The 17,268-nt window shown below is 38.0% G+C and overlaps 1 long non-coding RNA gene across 2 annotated transcripts in view; it reads right to left on the minus strand.

Annotated features, from left to right (window-relative positions):
* Positions 1-11,922, minus strand: part of LOC126493742 (uncharacterized) — a 217,358-nt gene extending 205,436 nt beyond the window's left edge. For both annotated transcript variants that reach the window (XR_007589874.1, XR_007589871.1), the window contains exons 1-4: positions 11,840-11,922; positions 10,684-10,797; positions 9,162-9,251; positions 5,875-5,985 (exon numbers count right to left, since the gene is read on the minus strand). This is a non-coding gene — a long non-coding RNA (uncharacterized lncRNA). The remainder of the gene's footprint in view (positions 1-5,874; positions 5,986-9,161; positions 9,252-10,683; positions 10,798-11,839) is intronic.
* Positions 11,923-17,268: the final 5,346 nt, after the last annotated feature.

Below are 17,268 nucleotides of genomic sequence, written 5' to 3' on the forward strand. Positions count from 1 at the left end.
GGACCTATATTACAAACTTTCCAAACATAATGAGTCCTGTTTACTTAGGCGCCTACCCAAGATTGCTGACTGTGGGTTTGGCCCTTTATTAATTGTTGAAGGAGTAGGCTGCTTGTTCTTCCTGGCCACCCAACTAGCTTACACCAGAAATAATCACACCGAAGCTGTATTATTTAAAACACTGCTTGGGCCGTTATCCCTAACTTCTTATTGGCTAATTAATTTAACCCATTTCCATTAATGTGTGTATCACCCCGAGGTTTTGGTCTACCAGAAAGTTTCAGCACATCTACCTCTGGCGGTGGATCCATGGAAACTCCCTGACTCTTTCCTTTTCCCAGCATTCAGTTCTGTCTTCCCTGCCTACCTAAGTTTTGCCCTATCAATAGGCCAAAACAGTTTCTTTATTCATTAACCAAGAAAAGCAACACACAGGCAGAAGAAACTCCCACACCAATCCATATTATGTCTTTGGACACAGAACTCACATTGCAAGGGTGGGGTTCAATCTGCTCTTTCTCTGCTTCATTTTCCACCTGCTCGGGTACCTGTTTAGTAGCAACTGTGATGTGTCTGGTGAAATCTGGGTCAGTGCTCTCTTTGAGAATTTTATTTAGTGGTGTAAGGTCTCTTATAGGGAATTAAAATAAGGTCTCAGCCACTGTATATTTCCAAACAATCTCTGAAAATGATGCAGAGTCTGTAAGCTATCCTTCCTCATTGATAATTCTCCAGGCTTAATTTTTTTAGGCTATAACATAACATCCCTAAATACTGGGATGGTGGGTGTGTTTGTACTTTTACTGGAGCAATAAATAACCCTACTTGGTAAGACTCTGCTGAAGTTGTCCATATGTCTCAAGCAAAACTCTTTCATTTTATGGGAAAACAAGATATCATCAATATCATAGACAATATAAACTTGTGGAAATTGATTTCTGACACTTCATGTAGCCTGAGCCACTGATTCATATATAACATAATTTCTGGCATAATGTAGCACTATTTTCCATACCCTGAAACTAGATGCTCCAATAATATCTTTTCAGAAATTAACTAATGGAATACTAATTGCAAATATTTGACAATCTTGTGGTGCAAAACAGGTGGCATAAAAACTCTCTTTTAAACCTTAAATAATCTTAAAACTATCTTTTGGTTTGGCTGTAGGAGAAGGCAACCAAGGCTGTAACATACAAATTGGCTGCATAGTCTCATTAACTTCTCTTAAATCTTGTATTAATATCCAATTTCCTAATTTCATTTTAATCACAAAACCAGGATAATTCCATGGGGAAATGGAGGGTTTAATGTGTAATGTGGTACAGTTGTTCCTGAACCATTTGCTGGGAAGCTTATTATTTTTTGTCCTTTTATATACCACTGATTTACCTGATCATCACTTTTCCAAAAATTGAGTCTGCATGAAGTGCAGGCTTTTAGTGACTTTTCCTGAAAATACCAAAATCCTGTCAGGGAGGACTTATGATAAGTATGATGGGATCAATCTGTCTCTCATTCTTGCCCAGCCCATGATTTGAAACAACCCTTCCTGGAATTATTTGATTAGCAATAACTGTGTTGGGGTAACATAAATATACCCACATATGGATCATAATTTCTAGGTCCCTGAAATTTACAGGTAAATGACAAACATTGTGTTGCCAAAAAAATTCTTCATAATCCTCTCCATCTCTCCAGTAAAGTTCATTGCTAGTTTTTCTAGGATTTTGAGGTTGACCTATCCCACACAACTGTCTAATAGTCTCCATTTTAGGCCACCTTGAAGGCCATTGGCTGGCCGTTATAGCAAAAATATCTGCACCAGTACACAGATGACCAGAAAAGCTTTTCCTTTTATACAAGAAGTGAGTTCTGGTCATTGTGGACCAACGTCTTATAGCCAATAGGTATCAGATGAACCAAATCCAACCTCTCCTCACCTACCTTAATTTGATTTCTCTGTTGAGAGAGAACTTCTTTAACTTTTCAGAAAAGCAGCAGCTACAGCTATGTCCTGTATATGTATATGAGGGGACAATATCTGAACAATCTAAATATGATCAGAGATGTCATCTTTCTTTCTAAAAGATTAAAGCACCTTTACATATTGGATTACTGTTATCGGGGTCTCGGCTCCCTGTGGCTGCATTCTGCAGCTGACTGCCAGGTTAGGGCATCTATCTGTGTTCTCTGTCATGTGCCTGTCCCGTTGGAAAACAGTGACCTTGGCTCACAATTATCTGGTGGGCCAGTGGTGGCAACAGCTGCTTGAAAAGTCAGTCAAAGCATGGGCTCACCGCTTTCACTCCTCCAAGCCAAGGAATAGCCTGAAAATGGCATGGTTCTGCCACAAGAGTCAGGGAGGCAGATTTACACGAGCGAGAAATTCTAGAAACCTCTGCATTTATGTCTGTTTCACCCCACCTCCTCTGGATATCAAAATACATCCTAGCAAATATTCAAATAGGTGAATACTCTTTCATTGCCCCAATTCTACAAATATTTACAATTTTACTGCTGAGTTATTCACCATACTCTAAATTTACTTTTCATCTGACTGCTCCTTTTTTTACATAAACCTGTGGTTTCTCATTCATCTGTGGTGTCCAACACCTTCTCGATCTGTTGTACCCCACAATGAATGACATCTGTAATAGCCACACATTGTGGCAACATCTCTCAGGGTCCAGACTTGACAAGTACGTACATTCCACATAGGGACATGAGAATTAGAAATCCTAGGAAGGATAATCAGGGATACCAATGAAATACAGATAGTAACAAGGGGGCAGGGAAGTGAATACTGATTGTACACAGCTTTATTTCTTATGATCTTTAAATAACCCAATCCAAAAAGGAGGAAAAACTTTTTTTTGACATGATAAGAAAAAGTGATTATCATTTTGATACCCAAACTTAAAACACCAAGTAATTATGGTGTCAGTGATCCTTCTGTCTATGTGTTGCCTTTATCAATTAATGAATAAAGAAACAGCCTTGGCCTGTTGATAAGGCAGAACTAGATAGGCAGGGAAAACTGGACTGAATGCTGGGAGTAGGAAGGTGGAAAAAGGAGAGACACCATGGAGCCGCTGCCAGAGATAGACATGGTGAAACTTTGCTGGTAGGTCACAACCTTTGGTGATGCATAGATTACATGTTAAATTAATATGTAAGTGTTAGCCAATCAGAACCTAAAGCTAATGGGCCAAGCAGTGATTTAATTAATAGATTTTCTATGTGATTATATTGGGGCTGAGCAGCTGGGAACAAACAAGTGTCTCCATACAACAAACTGGCACCATCGTGGCTATCTAAATCCACATCAAACCTGAGAGGCCTTAGAAAGAAACTCTAAACACAAAAGTACAGAGCTTAACACAGCTTGTTGGTGTTTGCAGGCAGTGTGCAACAGCTCCTTTAAGAGAGATTTTCCTAATTCAATGGTAGCAAAAAAAATATTGCCATGGCATTGTGCTGCCAGCATGATCTCTGGCTCTTTCAGGAAACAGAGCATTTGGATGGGGTTTGTGTCAAGTGTGCTGCGACTTGGTTGATGTCAATGTGGACTGGCTTTGTGCCTGAAAGTGGGGTAATCTGTATGGCTCTTGGAAGCAGTGAGCAGCTTCACCAGTTTGGAACTGGCATGGTACCAGGTAATACCGTATATAGCCTAGTAATGGGACATAAGCACTTAGCATTTTAAGAAGCGCTTCTGGTCAGAAAATAATTACAAATATGCTATAAAGACAAATCCAGATAAAAAATACCTATAAAAGGGTCATAGTGTTTGGATAAATGTATATAGACTTGGGAGAGAGAAGAAAAATAATATAGACAGTATTAAAAAGAAGTAAATGGTTTTTTCAAAAAAGGTAAAGTCTTTAAAGAGACAGAGCACAGAAAGTCACAGATTAAAAGGAGTAAACAAAGAATAAGCCATGGAATCTCAGTCCAGTGCTCCAGGGTGGGTCTCTGTCTCTATCTCCATCCATCTCCAGATGAAGGTTCTATGGTGATATGCAAGATATTAATCAGTATGGCTATAGGATAGGGTCATTACAGGTTCTCTGTCCTCAGCTGCCCCAGGAACTAACTGGGGACATCGCCCTGGGCACCTGGGAGCACCAAATCTCTTGCCAACCCTAAGATGGCTCCCTTAATTAAGATGGGTGCTTCCCTGCTCCCCTATCCGACCTTCCTTTATCCCAAACATCCCGTTTCCCAAGTTCCCCCCAACCTCCCCTTCTCACTTTTCTCTCCCCATCTCCCCTTCCCCCCCCCCCCCCCTCCCCCAAGATCCCATTTTTTGCCAGGCAATCTTGTCTACTTCCCATAATCAGGAGGATAGCTATATGTTTTTCTTTGGGATCACCTTCTTATTTAGCTTCTTTAGGAGATCAAATTATAGACTCACTGACCTTTATTTATCTCTAGAAACCAATTATGAGTGAGTACATCCCAAGTTCATCTTTTTGGGTCTGGGTTACCTCACTCAGGATAGTGTGTTCTATTTCCATCCATTTGCATGCAAAATTCGAGAAGTCATTGTTTTTTACCGCTGACTGAGCTCCCAATGTCCCAAGGAGGAGCAGAAGGAGGGAAAATATGAGCAAAGAAGTCAGGACCACGAGGGGTGCACCCACCCACGGAGACAGTGGGGCTGATCTATTGTGAGCTCACCAAGGCCAGCTGGACTACGACTGAAAAACCATGGGATAAAACCGGACTCTCTGAATATGGCGGACAATGAGGGCTGCTGAGAAGCCAAGGACAATGCCACTGGGTTTTGATCCTACTTCATGTTCTGGAGCCTAGCCAGTTTGGATGTCCACCTTCCTAGACCAAGATGGAGCGGGGAGGACTTTGGACTTTCCACAGGGCAGGGAACCCTGACTGCCCCTCAGACTGGAGAGGGAGGGGGAGAGGAGTGGGGGGGGGGGGAGAGGAGAGGGAGGAGGGGGGAAAAGTGAGACGGGGAGGGAAATGGGAGGCGGGGAGGAGGCGGAAATCTTTTTTTTTTCAATAAAAAAATTATATTAAAAAAAAAGAATAAGCCATGGAAAGATGGAAAATTGACAGAGAGTCTGGATTATGTATACTATTGTGTTTTCCTTTGACTTTTATTTTGACTATGAAGGAGTTAAGTAGAGAGAGAAATTTATTATATGGACTGCTATGTTAAACTAACATAAAGGTATCTTGATTCCAAAATTTGAGTTTAAGGATACGTTGCTTTGGAAAAGAGGTTCTTCTTTTGTTTTCACAGAAAATGAGAAGTTATGAATTGCTTCCAGACACATATGGTGTGATGGAACAGGACCCCCTGAAAGGTTGTTGTAAACACCCCCACAATGAAAATACTTTTCCCAATAAACAGCAGGAGACAGTTTGGAAAAACTACACCTGTATTCCCAAATATTGTTTTTAAATGTTTACAATTCAAAGGGGATATGATATAGATATGAATTATTTGCATTGATATGGATCCTGGTTTATTGACACAAATTTAAGGTCAATTTTGTTATATGTATATGTATTTCTGATCTTGATTAAGGTATTGATTTTGTGTGGCTCATTTAAAATATAATGTATAATTAAGAAATATAAGTTAATAGATCAACATTTATAATAGTCAAGCTTGTACTCATGTTAGTTAGATTTTCCAGCTGTATAGAGATATATTTCAATTACATAGGTATTCTTTAATTCTTTCAGAGACCTTCAGAATATTCCATTTAAAATGCTTTAATAACTTAGGACTTTTTATGGCAGTGAGATATATCTGCTCCTGGTAGCATCAAGCTACTTCAAGATGAAGATGGGCATCAAAGAGTCTCCTTGGCCATTTGGGCAAGAAATTGCACTTACCTGAACTGCTTAACTGGAATGTAGGACCCACAGAGAAATGACTGCTGAACTTGCCTAAACTTGAGAAGGTCCTTTGGGGTTCCTGCTTCATGGAAGAGTCTGCTAGGCTTTCTGCAGGACACAGGAAAAAATAAAAACGTGATACAATGGAATAAAGGGATCAGCAAAGATACTAGATGTCCATGACAGACTCAAAGCTCTTGATATGAACACAATATTTTTAGGCCTAATTACTTGGGCTTCATACATAGACTTCCTTATCCTTAGTTTTCTCAGAAATACTTGCTCTGTTTCTACTGTCCTCTATCTTAGGACTTCCCTGGAGACTTCACTATGGTTGGACAAGTATCTCTATGGGTTAACACAGGTCAGTCTATTAGAGACTGATTCCCCTTATTCATCATCTGTCTATACCTCTCTAGATGCAAGAGGTCAAATTTGATATGGTATTCCCCTTCATATGTTCTTAATATGTTTTATTACCGTTGGTTAATAAATAAGCTGATTTCTGCAAATGGCTTAACAGAGCAAAACCATGCAGAAAATCTAAAATGCCATTTAGATAGAGAGTAGGCAGAGGCAAGGTGACACCAAGTAACTGCCACAGGAGACAGACACCCACTGGGATTTTAGTAAACCATAAGCCTCGTGGTAAAAAACAAAATAATAAGTGGGCTAATTTAAGGTGTATAAGCTGGTTTCAAATATGCTAAAGCTATTAGAAAAACAGTATTGTTAAGTAATACACTTTATTTGTGATTATTTTGAGTTTGAGCAGCTGGGCAATGAACTATCAGAATTCTACTATTAAAAAATTGATTTATTTGCTTCAATAGCCATAAAACTGCTCTTAATGCATAAGGACAGGGTAACTGAGAGTCTTTGCGGATAAGGTATCAGGAATAGAGATGGGGCACATATACAAAAGGCTTACCTAAAAATTTATAGCTGTCATGTTACAGAGTATAGGTAAAGGCACACTGGTCCTGCTGTATAATTTCACTTTTCTAATTTAAACATCTCACTCCTTTTAAACCAAAAGGAAGGTAAAGATACATGTGCACAATTATTCTCTGGGACTCAGGTGATAAAGCTTTGATATATGAACATGCCTCTACTCGATATCTCTCAAGAAGGAGAAGGGGAATATCCCAGTATCCTTGTAATTTTAGACCAAAAAAGTAAAACCACTCAGGAGATCTATAATTAATTGAAATTTCTGACACAGAGCCCACCGTTTCCCTACTAACAGCTTAAGCTGTCTACACTCAAATTTTTGGCCTTGCCAAATTTGATCTCAGATCATATCTTGGATCACTTCTTTCAGCACTTCAATAAAGCTTCAAGATTACTTTGTAGGCTGCCTCCATCCCAGAGATTAAGGACAGTGAAACTGGGACAAGATTTCCCTACTTCCAGATATCCTATCATTAACTGCCTACTCTGAGACTCATAGTGCACAGAGACAATATCTGACCACTGTGAAAGCTTTGCTAACGAATTATCTTGAAGAGCTGGGCAGAAGTTAGTGTGTGGCTTACTGGGACCCAGAGAAAAAGGGCACATGGCCCACATGCACTCTCTGCTTCCCATACAGCGCCTGCTTCATGAGGATTTTTTTCCCCTTAGAATAAACAAAAATATAATTGCTTTATCTTTTAGTTAGCCTGGTAATTTCCCAAATTGAGCTAATTTCTACAGTTGACAACCTGAGTCATGGGGCTCAGGTCTCCAGTGGTTCTAGCCAGCTGCCATCAAGTCCACACCATTCTTTTGAGTATAGAATTCCTGCCTGGCTGTCCTTCATATTTTCTCATTAAACATCTCAGAGAGCCTTGGCAACTCATGACTCTGTGGCTGGCTTCTTGGTCCAGTAAGGGATGTGGTATTCCCTGCTTTCTTCCCCTCTTTTTGCTAGTGTGGCCACGTACCAGTCATGGACTTCTGTGAAGCATACAGTCTGTGATTTACACTACATAACTGTTTTTATTCTGAGCATATATTTTAGCTTTTAAAAATATAATCAGATTTAAACCAACCACACAGCTACAAGTGTGTCATGACACCTACTGGCAGGTAATGGTTATTGTACTAAATCCAGTTAGAACTCAACCACTGGCAAGATTTATATTTTTAAAACATATATTATAAATTTATAATTTAAAAGGGCAAGATAATAAACAATAAACAATGCAGAGGCTCAATAGCCTTCTTACTTATATCACGTATGATGTTATGCAAGATTCAAACAATTTCCCTTCTATATCTCTCTACTTAAATCTGAAGATTAGCTTTGTCCTTGCTCTTTTCTCTTTAAAAGCATGGTTTTATAATAGGGCCAAGAATGAGGCATCTTTAAAAATAATACAGTATTTACAGACTGATTATGACCAACTACAAGAGAAATTCAGCACTCTGGAGAAGGACACAGACAAGTTGACAAACAAAACCCAGTCAAATGAGGCACATTTAGAACTGATACACTCTTTACAGACTGATAATCATCAACTAAAAGAGAAATTCAGCACTCAGGATAATGATACCACCAATTTGACAAAACTAAACCCAGACAATGACAGAGGGTGCTGAGACATTGAGAGAATTCATATTGCTGAATGTATTAATCAGACTCTGTCAAAGAGTTATGGTAGATTGACTGATAGTATGTCTCTCCAGAAAGGCACAAAATGCATGCTACAAAAATTATATCCAAGGATGAGACATTATTTTCACTGGACAGGCATCTAAACTGAGAGTCCTCAATGAGAGCATTAGAACAGAACACTGGACAGGAGATCCAGACTCTACAAAAAACAGGGGTAAAAAAAAATTAAAAAGATTGAGAAATTTATCAAATTTGATGAGCAAAGACAAGGTACAAAGAAAAAATTTAGACTCATCAGTATATACCGAACTCCGGAATACCTTACCCAGAGTTTACCTGCTTCTCTGATGATATCATCAGAAAGAACATCTGTCACCTATCCTAAGGTAATCAAAGAATATACATGGGAGTCCATACGTATGGCTGATATAAAGGAAATTAAACAAACAATTGTATAATATGGAATACTTTCATCCTTCATTAGGGAAATGGCCAAAACGTGGACTTCAGGCAACAAAGCAATGCCACAAGACAGGACTCAGTTAATCTCAGTGGTCCTAGAAAATGGACCTCAGTTACTTTGGAAGTGTTAGTAGAGAGAAGAATCGAAAATTTTAGAGCAACAAGAAAAAGCATAAGGACTTGAGATTTCCCAAGATCAAAATCTGGGTGAGGGACTTACTCTGATCCTCAGGGTCAGGCTCTTTACGATGAACACAACTTGTCCCTATGTAGCACAGCAGCTTCAAATGCTTGGGACAGGATTCAGGAACTAAAAAAGAGAATTGAATCATAAATACACAAAATACTAGTCTGTCTACACCAATTAAATGCATTACTATAAGAAATTCTTTATTAAAAAGTAAAATGAAGACCAATACAGAGAGACAGCAGTTAATTATAGCCTCCAATTTCATGTACATGCTTGTATGAAAAAAAAAAAACCTTGAAGATGTACTATCTAGAAATACAATCCAAAGATCAATAAGTTCCAAACCTTATACACTGAAAAGTATATTTTAAACACTTGTGGGTATATGATGAAGTTCTGAGAGAATGTGTTGAGGATTGTTTTTGGCACAGATATAGCCATAGGTAGGATCCAATGCCTCAAACGCATGGGGTTGTCAAACCATACACAGGTGAGACTCAGTGGATTAGTATATCTATCCTCCTAGTTACCTTCCTCCTAAATGGATAAGTACAGTCTGTGATGATATTTCGAAAAACCTACTAGCAGTACTAGCTTCATTTGTCTCCTTTCTTTTCCATATACCATAAACCTGACTCTCTCAGCCATATACAGGAAACATACCTCCGGGATCCAGATGTTTACAATAAGTGCACTGACAAGCCAGTCACAGTGAATTACCTTCACCAAAGCAAGTACAGCCTATGGACTCCCAGATTTTCAATACATGTGTCTGAATGTCTGTTCTTCCTTCATTTCCGTTGCCTAACCTAGTTACATTAAGTCCAGAATCACTGTAGAGGACAGAATAAAAATTAAGTGTACCATGAAGTGGGTGGTATGTTCTATAAGCACAAGTTTCATTTTGTGGAACAATCTTTGTGGGTAAGAAAGCCAGCTTAGGGAAAGGTTGAAGGGGGAAGAAGAGAGGCAGGGAGGGGAGCAGAGAAAAATGTAAAGCTTAATAAAAAAATACAATAAAAATATGGATATCTAATCACATATAACTTTGGTAAATTTATTAAGCTTAAAGAATTTGGAAAAAATACTCCATTATCTATCCTAATTAGGTGAGAAGAAAAGGTAGTATCTAACTCCCTTTCTATTCTAACTTGCATAAAAAATATTTTCTCTTAATGTCTTTGAAACAAATATACTTTAAATCTTTTAATAAATGTCTTTTCTGAATCTTGTGAGAAGGAAAACAATAACTATAACTATCTCATCCTCATCTGCCTCAGAGAACTGAGAAGGAAAGAATATTAACTGAGTAAGCAGGAAGTTTGAGCTTTCTTAGCTGTTCAGTTCCTTCAAAAAAAAGAGAAAACTACCCTATTATTTTCTTAATTATATCATTGTGAAAATTTATCACAATACTGACAGCTTCACTTTCATATGTTACAAATTTCTGCTCTACACATAGCATGTATTACTATTATCAGCAAAAATCTGTCTTGTGTTATGGACAGTTGTAATGTCCCAAGTTTTCCTGTGGCCTCTTGGATAGACATACCTCTGAGACACTCTGCTTTCTGCCCTTTCAACGTTGCTCATTTTGTGATGAAGAAAAATTGAATGTTCCTTTCTTTTCCTTATATTATTTTTCAATGTGCCCATATAACTGGATCTGAGGAATAAGCAAATCAATTATTATAGAAAGAGGATGTGTAGATGAATTGCAATTTTATTTTAATAAATAAGGTGGCCTGAAGATTGGAGAGTAAAACAGCCCCATGGGTCAGCCGTACAGACCGTGCAATGGTTGCACACACTGTTAATGAAGTAGCCACACTAGTTGCCACAGAAAAGGGGAAGTGCATGCCTTTAATCACAGTGGTGAAGTCTTTAATACCAGCATTAGAGAGGATTAAAAAATGGGAGGAGAAAGCCCTCTGATATACTTTCATTCTGAGGTTCATGGAAACAGGATCGCCATTTCAAACATGGTCAAAGTAAAAGCCAATGGTTGGCTGTTTTGCTTCTCAGATCCTTAGATTGAACCCCAGAATCTCTTTCTGAGCCTTTCTTAACCATGCTTCAAGGATGTAAAGTTTGAAAAGAGGTTTGGCTGAGTAATGGTTTATATGATAAGGCACTATTGAGTAAACATATGAAAATTTCAAAAATAAATCAGATAAAATTACAAAATAATAAAAGTTCCCATGGCAATTTTTGTTTGATTGTACTTCAAACTGTAATCCCAATGATGTGTCTGTAGGAGCTGATGTGATGTAAGGATGCATATCTTTGAGTACCTAAGGATGATCACATTCAGACTTCTCTGTGGCTACTGTCCAATCTCTCCCAAAAATTCCATTATCATTAGTGTAAGCAGATGTTTTTTGGGACGCTACATTTCATAGGAAAAATTATAGGAGCTCAGCAATATACAATCCTAAGACAAAATATTAATGTTTGTTTATTTATAAATTGAAAATTAAGCTTAAAATAATTTATTTAACTCCAATAATTGAAATATTACATTTGCAGATTACAGTAACAATTAGTAGAATGATGTAATGAATATATACTGAATTCTTACAAACTTACTATACATCAGCATCCATTTGAGTATAACTTAACTTTTTTAGGAAAGAAGGATGTAAGTATCCTTGACTATATACTTGATAGTAAAGCTTTTCCCATGTAAATATGGACAGTCACCTTACCTTGCTTTATCTCATATACTGGAATGTCCAGAGATGGAAGAGTAAATGAATGTATTCAATACACAGTAGAAAAAAAATGTACCTGAAATGAGAATTAAATTAGAACATATAGTATGTGTGGTTCTTGAAGAAAACAAAATGGAAAAAATGAGGCTGTTACATTTATAGTTCTCTGCTCTGAGACTATCATTTGGTACTAGAACAGAGAAACCTTTCACAAGACCCTATCCCAAATCCAGAATATTGGTCCAATTAATACCTGAAACAAAATGAATGATGTGCTTCAGGCAGTGGAATCTTGCTACACATACAAACCACTCTTAAGAGAGGATTCAATAACCATCAGAAGGTAGTAAACATACAGGGCCCTAAACTGCATTTTTGGAGATTTGTTGTCTCATAATTCTTTTTAGTAGTTTTTTGTCTTCATATGTCCTTTGCCTATATGTAAATGCATATGGTTATTGTAAAAAGCCCCTTGTTTGTTTACCAGCTGCCCAGGTACAAAATAATAACACAGAAAATTTATTATTTAAATCACTGCTTGGACCATTAGCTTCTTATTGGCTAACACTTACATCTTAATTTAATACATATCCATTAATCTGGGAAACACCACGAGGTCATGGTGTAACAACAACGTTTCAGTGTGTCTGTCTCTGGCAGTAGCTCCATGGCATCTCTCTAACTCAGCTTCTTTTCTCTCAGATTTCAGTTTAGTTTTTCCAGCAACACTCTGTTCCATCCTATCAGGCCAAGCCAGTTTCTTTATTAACCAATGGTATTCAAACATACAGAGGAGAATCCCACATCATTTGTGTTTTTGTGACATTTACGTTTGCATGAAGATATGTGTCTTTGCATCTATGTATCTTTTTCTCCTCTCCTGTGCCTATTTTTCTTATACTTGTTTCTTTTGTCCTATTCTGATGTTTTTATTTTTATTATTATTGATATTGTACTATTATTATTATCATCACTATTATTATTAGATGTCTGGGTATATTCAATTGAGAGGAAGTAATAAATGAAGAGTGCACATGCAAGAGAGAAACAGAGAGCATGAGACAGACAGATAGACAGAAGGAAAGTGTATAGATTTGGGCAGGCAGGAATGTCGAATATATCTTAAAGGAATAAGAGGACAGGAAATAGAAAACCATAGTCATTATATATTATAAGAAAAAAACTATATTTAATGAAAAGACAACATGCATATAAAACATAGTATCAGCAAATGTTTCAGCTGTGAGCTCTCAGAGTTTCAGGTGGCCATGTAAGAAAATTATTAAAATTAAAATTATTAAAATTAAAATTATAAAAGAAAAGTATTCACACAGTAGGCCCATGAAGGGAGGGTAAGGAGCAGCAGGTCTCCTGTCTTGTTTAGATACATATGTCTGAGATGAATCCCATGCATTGCAGATAATGCCAAAATATAAAGCTGAATGATGATGACGTATCTTACAGGGGACGAAGCAGCTTTGGAAGTCGGAACACATTCCCTGCACAGGAAAAAGGAGCAGGTGACACAGTCAGCTTATGGGAAATCTTACCAAGTACCTGGCTATGCTGGGTATCAATTAACTCTGTCTCCTGGTAGGTTTCAAGAGCAATGCTCCTTCACTGACCACTATGTTATAGTCAGGTCCTGGCTAGAACCAGGATCCAGCTGAGAGCTGGACTCCAGCCAGGAGCCTGACTGAAAAAACCCCTTTGTGAAGGGACTGATATTATCTCCGGTTGCCTCAGATTGGCTACGTGTGTGATATCATCTAGAGAATGGATTGGGGCCAATCAAGAGACAGATCTCAAAGCTACCAATGGAAATCAAGGGTCTGCTGTAACTATGGAGATTTTCATCTGAGCTGCTATTGCATGTCTCTCTCCCTCTCCCTGTTGTTACCACAGAAACAGGGAACCTGAAACTAGAAAGACAGAAAAAAAAAATGTAATTTAACATGGAAGCTGGCTCTAATTGATAACAATGGAAAACAATCAGAGGTGCCTGCAGCGTGAGCATGTACCTGGATCCTTGGGAATAGATCCTGACTTCCTATAAGAAAGCCTGCATTTCTGTATGAGCCCTCTTGAATGTGACTCAGGGCAGCATTATGCAGCTATCTACCTATGAAATCCAGGCACATGCATCATGATAAAGTTCAACCTTGCAACAGCAGTTACTTGTGGCAGCTGCAGAGCAAGATCTTCTCTTCCTTGACAGTCAGCATCTCCACTGAACAGACAAAACTACCACAATAAGCATTTGCTATGTTTTTAAAATATGAAATAATGAATATTTTATAGTTTATTGTCTATATTTTCTTTGTGAGGGAAAATTGCCAGACAGGATTTTGTTGGGTAGCCTTGGCTGTTCTGGAACTCATTCTTTACACCAGGCTCGCCTAGAAATCATAGATCTGCCTACCTCTGTCCCCAAAGTGATGAAAATGAAGGTATGAGACTTCGTAATAATAAATTCTTAGCCTTTCATTTAGTATATAATTATATAATTTATGTGTAAGTATAATACCATGATTAAAAGATACAAAGTACATGTTCTCTAATACAGACCCCTCTCCGTGAAAAGTTTTCCATCACCATGTCTTCGGCCTCCCCACAGAGCATGCTTTGTACTGACCCCATGGTTTGATGGTTTGAAGTTCTTTAGAACTTCCACATGATCCACAGCATATACCTATCTATGCCCAAAAGTCAGACTGCAGGTTGTCATAATAATTAAGTCTCTGAAAGAACTTTCTGGAATATTTTTAAGCAAGCCCATGCATGAATTCATAAAAATGAAACTAAGACTGCCCTCTCCAAAACAGATCATTGCTATGTAAAAAAAAAAATACACTAGAACAATTGGAATAAACCCTTTTTAGTATGGCCTGTTTTATCTGAGAGCCCATGCATTGCCATTGTATTAGAAGCTCTTGTCTCTCCATTCAGCATACCTGACTGCATTTGTAAGCCCAGATTCTTCCCAGCATTCCTTTTCATAGAAGACAGGAATAACGTATTATATGGAAGCATGACTATTCACATCAAGGATAAGTATTAGTTCCTGGCTGCCCAGTACTGAAATAATTACACAAAACTCCATTAATTGATTTTAGCATATTCTGAAATGTAGCTCTTATATCCTAAATTAACCCACCCATTTCTATTATTTTGTAATTTACCACAAGGCTTGTGGTTACCAGTAAGATTCCTGGCCATTTGTCTCCTTAGGGGGACTACTTGACATCTCTCTGACTCCACCTACTCTAGATGATAGACAGATAGATATGTAGGTAGATAGATAGATAGATAGATAGATAGATAGATAGATAGATAGATAGATAGACAGACAGACCTGCCTGGCTATATTGTATCCTGATATTGGCCCCAAACAGCTTATTACTTAACCAATGGTAAAACATATTCACAGCATACAGAGGGGAATCCCACATTAACTCCCCTTTCTATCTAAATAAAAAGGAAGGTTTTAAGTTTTACATAGTAAAATTACTTATAAGAAAACAGGTATCAAACAAAAATTATGCTTACAATATTTATATATACCTTTTCCTTTATCATAACTAAGGAAAACTTTAATTATAACAATCCCTTCTTCAACTCCATCAAAACCTCCAGAATGATATAATATTACTAAATAAACAGGTGTATTGTAAGCACTTCCAAATCTCTAGAATTAACAGAGACACCTTGATGCCTGGGCAGTAACTCAAAGTTCTTATGTAACATTGGGGCACCCAACTTCAGCCTACAGCAACATAGCATCTTACAGCCTTTCCATGAAGTAGTAAATTTCAAAGCCAGTCCCGCCTATATTGGCAGTTTGTCAGTTGCTTTCTACTGTGTCCTGCAGATTGTCTGGCAGATTCTTTCATGAAGCAAGAACCCTCAAAGACTGTCTCACCTTCTTTAGGCAATTTCAGCAGTCATTTTTCTGTGGGTCCTGCATTGCATACAGCATAACATCAAACAGTCTAGACAAGAGCAGTTTCTTCACCAAATCACTAACAAACTCTATAAGGAGCCTCTTCAATGCCTGTAATCCTCTTGAAGTAGACTGGTGCTGCCAGGAGCAGATGTGTCTCATTGTCATGAAAAGTCATAGATTTTAAGACATCTTTGAAAGAGTTGAAAAATACTTATCTATCTGTAATATATCTTTGTATATCTTGCAAAGCTAACTAACATGACTGAAAGAGGAATATTGTAAATAACCTGTATTTCTATTTATTTATTTATTTATTTATTTATTTATTAAAGATTTCTGTCTCTTTTCCGCCACCGCCTCCCCTTTTTCTCCCCCTCCCCCAATCAAGTCTCCCTTCCTCATCAGCCCTAAGAGCAATCAGGATTCCCTGCCCTATGGGAAGTCCAAGGACCACCCACCTCCATCCAGGTCTAGTAAGGTGAGCATCCAAATTGCCTAGGCTCCCACAAAGCCAGTACGTGCAGTAGGATCAAAAACCCATTGCCATTGTTCTTGAGTTCTCAGGAGACAGAGACAGAGACCCACATTGGAGCACCGGACAGAAATCTCAAGGTCCAAATCAGGAACAGGAGAGAGAGCATGAACAAGGAACTTAGGACTGCAAGGGGTGCACCCACACACTGAGACAAAGGGGATGTTCTATTGAAAACTCACCAAGGCCAGCTGGCCTGGGTCTGAAAAAGCCTGGGATAAAACCGGACTCGCTGAACATAGCGGACAATGAGGACTACTGAGAACTCAATAACCTGTATTTCTTAAACGCACATTACATTTTTAAATTTTTAAATGAGTAGCACAAACACAATACCTTCATCAAGAGTAGAGATATACATATAACAAAATTGGCCTTATATTTGTATCAATTTACCAAAATACATACTAATACAAAGTATTCATGTCTGGATCATACCCCCATTTAAAGGAAAACTAACAATTATAAACAATATTTGGGAGTTTGGGCATTGTTCTCTAGATTACTTCCTCCTGATTAGAAGCACTGTAAATCAGGTCTTTCATGGGGGTATCCTGTGTGTATGATATATCTCAACCTTCAGTCCTGAAGCTGTTGTGATTGTTGGAATACATAGGCCATTGTTTCCGGGGCACTTGTTTGATCAAACCATACTATGCAGTAAGGAATCTACAGCTTTCCATCCTCTCTGAAAGAAAAGCGAACCTTATACCCAAATTCTAAAGTCAAGATACCTTTATGGTATATATGTTGCTTTAGCTTAGCAGCACATACAATGAAATGGCCCTTTGTGCTTAGCTCATTCACATTCATAATCTTCATAGAAAACACAATAGCATACATAAACCAGACTCTCTGTGTATATTCTATTTCTATGTGGCTTATTTTCCTTTATTCCCTTAATCTATGACTGCCTGTACTGTCTCTTTAAATACTTTGCTTAAT

The sequence above is a fragment of the Alexandromys fortis genome, unplaced genomic scaffold (genome assembly GCF_014885135.2).
Source record: "Alexandromys fortis isolate MF-2015 unplaced genomic scaffold, M_Fortis_MF-2015_v1.1 scaffold_332, whole genome shotgun sequence".
Lineage (NCBI taxonomy): Eukaryota > Metazoa > Chordata > Mammalia > Rodentia > Cricetidae > Alexandromys > Alexandromys fortis.